The sequence below is a fragment of the Pleurodeles waltl genome, chromosome 10 (assembly GCF_031143425.1).
Source record: "Pleurodeles waltl isolate 20211129_DDA chromosome 10, aPleWal1.hap1.20221129, whole genome shotgun sequence".
NCBI lineage: Eukaryota > Metazoa > Chordata > Amphibia > Caudata > Salamandridae > Pleurodeles > Pleurodeles waltl.
In genome coordinates this window covers 885,436,606-885,444,989 of record NC_090449.1, presented here as the reverse complement: position 1 = coordinate 885,444,989, position 8,384 = coordinate 885,436,606, and positions in this window count along the sequence as shown.

The window sequence follows — 8,384 nt, the reverse complement described above, 5'->3', positions numbered from 1 at the left end:
GCAGTACTTTTTCGAACTGAGTGGAGTGGGCTTGCAGTGCTTGTAAAGTTGGTGCTAACTGCTGGTCACTTATTGACTGCCCCTGGGCGAGACGGTCCTGGCCTTTCGTGGATTTGTTTCTTGCAGCCATGATATGCGTCGGGTGAGCAGCTCGCAATGAGCGGGGCGTGTATTTGTGCACCTGCTGAGTAGTGCAGAACTCAAGTGTGGCCTTTGAGGGCAGCCAGTCGAACTTCCCCTTGCGCCACAGCCAGCCCAGTCCGCCGTTCGCAACGATCGGGGGGCAGGAGGTGGCCGCAGCTCCAGGCAACCCGCAGGCGCCCCTCGCTCACAGTACTCCCGGGGCGGCGGGGCTTGTCCCGCCCTACGGGGCCGTGGACCCAGTTTGATCCCCCTAGGAGGAGCTGCAAATTGAAGTGTTGCACAATCCTTGTGCTGGATGCCCTGTCCCTCCGCTGGACAGCCGCTCCGATCTGCTAACAAGAGATTCCATACTCCATTAGGTTTTGAGTCCCGCAGCTGCTGGTAGTTTCCAGGGTGGCTGCTCCAGTCCGCCCAGGGGGCCCCGAGCCTGCCCCTCTCTCCCCGTGTTGCCTCACACCGCCCCCCCCCCTCGACAAGCACAGGGGGGGGGAGACGCGACAGTCCAGCACATCTGATGCCGGGGGGGGAAGAAAACCCGGCCCGGCACCGTCCGCAATCCACAGGTCCTGCCTCACCTCGCGCAGGCAGCCACTGCTGTTACCTTCGCCCCCGCCCGGATGGGGGGAGGGGAGGATTCAGTCGGCCTCTCCCCCTGCTCCAGCATGAATTCCACCGGGGGTCCTGCTGCAGCGCGGCGCGTGGCGTCCCAGCGCTGCCTCGCCGTCCCGAGTGCACTGCGCGGTCTCGGCCGCCAGCCTACCTCGGCTCGCGCCTCCGTTCGTCCCAAGGTGCAGCGCAGGCGGACGCGCACGAGTCCCAGGGGTCGCTGGATGTCCGCGCCGGCCCCCCTCACACCCGCGTCCCCCACAGCGGTCCGGGGGGCGCCCACAGGATACTTTTTTGAGGGCACGGACCAGAGCTCAGATTTTAGGCTCCTGTCCCGGCCGCCATTTTGGCTCCTCCTGGTTTCGGGACAAATTTTATCAACAAAGTGCATTTGTTGTATGACTCCCCGACAGCCCAAGTAAACTGCGGCAGATTTCTTTCTGACATCTTTTCGGTCAGCAGGGGGACACTCCAGGGTGGCCCTCTGTCCTGATTATTATTTCTATTTGCCGTAGAATCTTTAGCGGTAACAATACACAATTCCAATTTTGTCTCCTGCATCCTGGTTCCAGGCGCCCGATCCACCATCTATCTATATGCTGATGATATCCTCCTTACTCTCACCGACCTGCCCACCTCCCTCCCATCCCTGAGAGCTGTTCTAGCGGAATTTGAACATCTTTAAGGCTATTGGACCAACTGGGACAAAAGCGAGGCGCTCCCATTGTCTCCAGTAACAGTTTGTGCTTCAGTCCAAGGATTTTCAGTTAAACTGAAACAGTCACGTCTTCGCTGCTTGGGCATTGATGTTAACAGAGGTCTGGATAACATGGTGGCGGACAACTTGGATCCTTTAATTTGTAGTATGATTTGAGGATTTTGAGAAATTGACTCATTTGGGCCTCTCTATGTGTGGTAGAGTTCATGTGGTGCGAATGGTGACCTTACCACCCTTCTTATACATTTTAGGTATGCTACCCCTGCGTAGGCCCTTGTCTCTCCTCCGAGAGATTGATCGTCATATCCGGACTATTGTCTGGGAATCCATGCGCCCTCGGCTGCCTAGAACCACTTTGCTTGCCAGACATGAATGCAGGGGTTTGAGTCTTCGCTCAGTGGAACATTATACCTTGGCACTACATCTCTCGCAGATGGTCTTCTTACTCCCGGAGTACGAGATCTGCCACATTGGGTGGAAATTAGACGAACGCTCTCGCGTTCCGCCTCAGGACTCCAGGTTCTCTATAATGCAGACCTGATATCCCAATGAATTAACAACCCCATGATTGGAGCCATGCGAAATGCATGGCGGCAAGCACACTGCTTATTGAACGTAGATCCCCACATACATGACAGGGCAACCATATGGGGCAATAAAGGTTTTCGCATTGGGGGAAAGCCCATTTTTTGGAAGGACAGGTGCTTGAAAGGCCTCACACGAGTGGACCAGTTCCTCAAGGGGGACAGGTGGAAGGTGTTCCCAGAACTTAAGGAGGAATTTGGTCTCCCCAAACATCACCCATGACGCCTTACACAGCTCAGACATTGTCTGATGAGCCGTCTTGGGAACCCCCCTCGGCTACTCACTCAATCCCCGATACTTCATTACTTGGAAATCTGGGGGCAATTAAAGGGGGCTGTATCAGGCCTACAAGCTTTGTTGAATCGACATCTCTTCTCACTCCCTCTCCTGGTTTCCCTCAAGAATAAGTGGGAGGCACGCCTGCAGGTCGAATACGATTTGGAGGATTGGGCAGATATAATCGAGGCCAGAGACCACGGAGCACGAGAGGCCCGTTTGAAATTTAGGCAGTCATTATGAACACGGCGGGAAACACCGCCGACCGCCGTGGCGGCAGTGAACAGAAGGCCGCTGTTAGCGGTGAATGGAAACCCGCCATATAATGAATGAAAATTCCGACCCCGCCAAATTTCACCAGACCACCACTCCCGGCCATGACCCTGTCGGCGGGAATCCCGGACCTCCCCACCCCACCACTGCCAAGCACACCCGCATCCCGCCTTCCAAATAATGATGCACAAATCACCTTGGCGGACAGTGGAGGCCGGACGACCATTGGCTGTGCCGACCGCCACGGGCGGCAAGTGGACTGAACAGCAAGAAGTGCACACATTTGATGAGCATGCAACCCACACACCTGACACACATCCATAACCCCATAAAACACCCCTAGACGTACCCCACAATCCTTTGCAACGAAGCCAGGCCAAGAAGACGGAGAGCACCAGAAGCAGACACCGAATGCCACTATACACGAGACGCACACCGACCCACAGAAGAGCACCCTCACCGCGTTCACAGCCCCGACACCATTCACCACACTCACCATGCCACCCCGCAAACATCCACGCGTCACAGAAAGGGAGTTAAGGACCATGGTGGACAAGATCCTGAAGGTCGAGCCACAAATATTCGGGCCGAGGTGCAGCACACACCCATCGCAAGGAAGATGGAGCTATGGCAGACATTGTGAACAGGGTCAATGCAGTGGGACACCATCAACGCACCAGGGACGACATCCGGAAGAGATGGAACAACCTGCGTGGTAAGGTCAGGGGCATGGCATCAAGGCACCACATTGCAGTCCAGAAGACTGGGGGAGGACCGCCACCAACACCACCAGAATACACAGACTGGGAGAAAAGGTACTGCCCATTCTGCACCCTGAGGGACTCACTGGACTCACTGGAGGAATGGACTCGGGTAAGTCATCAACATTTACCCCATATACACCATACCTGTAATGCATGCACCACCCCACCCTACCCACACCCACCAGGACCAACACCCCACCCAGGCAACAGCCACTAAATCCACCCCCCCAGCATGACCACAAACCCACTAATAGGCCCACATCCCTTCCGTGTGCACAGCCACCTACCCCTGCAAGTACCCACAATGGAACAACAACCCCCACCACAATGCAACTCCACAGTCAAAGCAAAATGTAGTGTAAACCTCACAAAGGCACCCTGCAAGGCCACTAAAAGTAACCCCAGCACAAAATAGCCCAGTCCTGTTTACCCTAAACATTCATGCATCTGTAACAGACATGTCTATGTCCCCCAACAGGCACCACCACCCATGCCACCCTAACGGATGGGACAAGGAGTGCCAGTGCCCCCCAGGGAGACAGAGGCACCTCACAGGACACTGGTGAAGGATCCCGGGACACTGATGAGCAGACAGGCCCCTCACACAGTCCTAGACACCATGCAGCAGCCCCGCCCAGGAAACCACTGTCACCCCTACCACCCAGTCAAGACCAGGAGCCCAGGGCAAGCGTCCCCACACCAGTGTATCCAGGCCACACACTGGTGGAACATAGGTACAGAGGCCACAGTCTCCCACTCCCAACATGCAAGAAGGCGAGGGCACCAATACAAGTGGTACTGCCAGACCTGTGCAGGGGACACAGGCAGAGGGGGCTTGGGCAAGTGCAAGGGTGTCAGTGGGCCAGGGGGGAGGCCACAGGATGGATGCAGCAGCCCAGGACGTGATATCTGAGGTATTGGGGGCCTACCAGCATACCCATGACAGGTTGGCACATATAGTGTCCACCCTGGAGCACAGTAAGAGGATGCAGCAGGAGCACCACCAACAGGCCATGGAGCAGTGGAAACAGTACAACACCACAATGGCCACCATATCAGGAGCACTGCTGCAGCTGGTACAAACCCAGTCTGAGACCCACACAGGACAGGAGGCCCCCAATACAGCACCGAACACCCACCATGAAATTACACAATCAGCAGAAACATCCCAGGAACGTCCCTCACAGGAAACCCAAGGGCCTACCATGTCATCCCCTCAAGATCAACAGCAGGCGCCCAAACGGACCCTCAGGCCAAGATATGGCACTGGAACCCCAGCAAAGAACGAGGCCCCCTTCAAGAAGTAACTCAGCAACAATCTGAACAGCAGCCATCCCACTCAATCAGCCACCACACATTGCTAAGAGGCAATATGAACTAATGTAAGAAAAGATGGACCCATCAATACTACCAACAAGGCTGCCACTATGTTGGCTTTGAGGACACCCACCCCATACGACTTGCCATCACTGTAAATAGCACTATTCACTCCCTGCAACCAATAAAACACATATCATACCTGTTCCCTGTGTTAATATGTGAACAAAGTGAAGTACGGATGCAACTGGCTGATAACCACTTTATTGTCAAATCTTTGCCTGAAGGTGTGCCTAAATGTGGGCCCTACGTAAATGCAGAAAATATCAATCTGTACCATGCAGAACTGGAGCATGTTTCACATATCATTATCAACCCCCCCATATGACTGAGCACACTGACAGTATGTGTCACAAACCCCAATGTCAGGCCTTAGTCCCACACAGTTACTGGAAGTAGAGTTGTATCAGTTGGGTCCTGGAATTGACATCTTCCCCTTCCCCTTCCGCATCATCACTATCACTCTCCTCCCCTCTCTGAGGAAGCTGGTCAGGACATACAGCACCCTCCACCTCCAAGAGGATGGTAGAATGTCTCACTGCCACGTTGTGCAGCATGAAGCAGGCCACCACTATTCTACACACCTATTCAGGCCCATATGCCAGGGAACCCCAGAGATATGTAGACAACGGAATCTAGCCTTCAGGAGACCTATTGTGCGCTCTATCACCCTCCTAGTACGTCCATGGGCCTCATTGTAATTCCTCTCTGCATCCGTCCTGGGATCCCTCACTGGTGTCAGGAGCCAATGCAAGTTTGGATAGCCAGAATCACCTAGGAAAAGGTGCAATACAGAGTAGTCATTGTTAAGCCCCTTAGTCAGACAGCCTGGCTGTCTGCTATGTGTCAGTTAGTGACAGACTCACTTACCTATGATCCACCCTCTGTCCTCTTGAAGTTGTTCCATCCTCTGTGGTACACTACTGTTCCTCAACACAAAGGAATCATGGACTGAACCTGGGAACATGGCATTCACATGTGAGATGTACTGGTCTGCAGTACATACCAATTGGATGGTCATGGAGTGAAAGTTCTTTCTGTTTCTGTACACCTGTTCACTGACTCTTGGGGGGGATGATCGGTATGTGGGTGCCATTGATGGCACCTATCACATGGGGTAAGTTGGCAAAGGCATAGAATTCAGACTTGATGGCAGGGAGGTCAGTACTTTGGGGAAACCTCACATAGGACTGCAGGTGTTGTACAAACGCATTAAGAAATCGTGTCAGTACCATGCTGAACATTGTCTGTGAAAATCCAGCACCCATGCCCACTGTCACGTGAGCCCGTGGCCGGCAAATGGAGTGTGGAGAGCGCCTGCACTTCAGTAGGGATGGCATGCTGATTATGATTTCCCGGAGTTAGTGCAGGATCCAGTAAAGCACAAAGTTCCTGAATTGTTGCACGTGTGAGCCTGTAATTGATTATGATTTGATGTTCCACCATGGTCCTCATATCCACAAGTGGTCTGTACACCAATGGTGCCCTTCCTCGCACAAGGGTCGGTACCTACGAGGGGTATCAAAAAGGTATGATGAACACACATACATAGGCACACATTGTAATCAATTGTGCACTGCATATTTCGATGTAGTGACTCAACATTAACTCCTTCTTGACGGATCTAAATCTACTCTTCAATGAGGGAACAGTGTTTTTCATGTGTGGTATATTACGTAATGGTCATAGGCATAGGTGCTTCATGTGGCTAGTAGGGCCTGCATTGTGCACATTTTTATTTCTAGATGCGTAGTTACTGCCAAAATGTCTGCCCACTGTAATCCAGGCCTTTCATTGTGGAAGTGACCTCATACCGCTAGCGGCTGATGTCACAGCGCAAGGTGGTGTTTACCGCCGTTCACACCGTCATTGGTCAAAATGGATGCCAATGGGGAATCCTGGCGTATCATGATCGGCGGTGACGGTGCACACCGCCGCGGTAGGTATGCGATTTCGTCATCTATTATTCACTTGACTCCTTGATCTCGTGGGGACAGGTACTCCACTGTGTGTGCTGCTGTGGCCTGCCTCTGGTCATGGATGTGGCTCGTGTTGCAGGGCAAAGGGCCCTGGCCTTCACCCAGGAGGAACTGGAGAGGCTAATGGACGGGGTCCTGCCCCTGTACGCAAAACTCTATGGACGGCCAGAGGTACAGGTGAGTATGGGTTTCGGGGGCACTACTTGGGTGTAATAGATGGTGTTGAATGGACATATGTGTGCACCTCTGAGCCTGCATGGGCCGTAGTGCATGGCATGTTGCATGCGTATGGCCTCTAAGTCTGAGAGTACTGTCCGTCCCATAGTGGACAAATAGCCAGCTGTACCTATCTTGCAAGTGCCTGACCTCTGTGTTCCATATCTGTGTCACCCTTTTAGGCCAGCGCCCACCAGAAGACGGCACTTTGGCATGCCATCGCCAAGGAGGTGCAGACCCTGGGGGTCTACAACCAGTGGAGCACCCACTGCAGAAAGAGGTGGGAGGAACTGCGGCGTGGGGCGCGTAAGATCTGTGAAGCCCAGCTGGGGAAGTCCTCCCAACGTGGAAGGGGTGCCCGACGGGCACTGACCCCCCTCATGCAACGTATCCTGGCGGCGGCATACCCAGACCGGGATGGTCGCTTGAAGGCTGCACAGCAGTCACAAGGGGGTGAGTACATGTCACAAACTTCAGTCTGGAAGGATGTCTGTGTGTGCATTAGGGTTCATGCTGCTTAGAGGCAGGGACTCTGACTAGTGTCCATGTACATGATGGTCCCCAAAGGGTGTAGGGGTGTCTTTGTCAGGTCTCCCACATGCCGCATCCTTAGGTAGTTCAGGGGATGGGTGTAGAGCAGTATTCTGGTCAGTAGTCAGGGGCATGGCCATGGGCATAGTGAACGGTGCTGCCTGTTGGGTGTGTCTTCTGGGTGGGTGTATGTATGGCCACTATGTACCTCCATTCAGCTATTTACAAGTATCTCTCCTGTTTTGTCTCCCCATCCCTGTTCTCTTGTGTTGGTTTGGTACAGCAGCAACATCTATCGAGGGAGCTGAGTCACCGGCAAGTGGGGAAGCAGCGGCCCACGGATCCTTAGAGGCAGAGCGATCCGACGCCAAGGAGACCAGTGGGTGAGAGGGCGAGGGGAGTACCACGTGGAGGCAACTACCACTGGAGGTAGTGACTCCGAGACCTCCTCCGATGGGGACTCCCCGGCAGTGGCGGACCCCAGTGGCCACACCACTACAGCGACATCTTCCACCACCCCCCTTTCCATCACCGCCCTCCCTTCTGCTCCCCACCGAGTTGCCCGTGCCTGCTCACCCGGAAAGGTGGGAGTCTCCTTCACCCCAGAAACCTCCTCCCCTGCCCCAGTCAGCCCTGCTGCCCTCATAGAGGAGGCTATTGACCTCCTGAGAAGCCTTTCTGTAGGGCAGACAACCATTGTCAATGCCATCCAGGGGCTAGCATCAGAGGTGCAGCAGACAAATGCCTATCTGGATGGCATTCACGGTGCTGTGTCTGCCCTACAGAGATCTTTTCAGGCTCTGGCCTCCTCTTGGATGGCAGCCAGTTTCCCTGGCCATTCCGTCCCCCCTCCAACCTCCTCTACCCCTTCCAGCACCCTACTCCTTTCACCCGTCCAAAGCACACATTCAGACT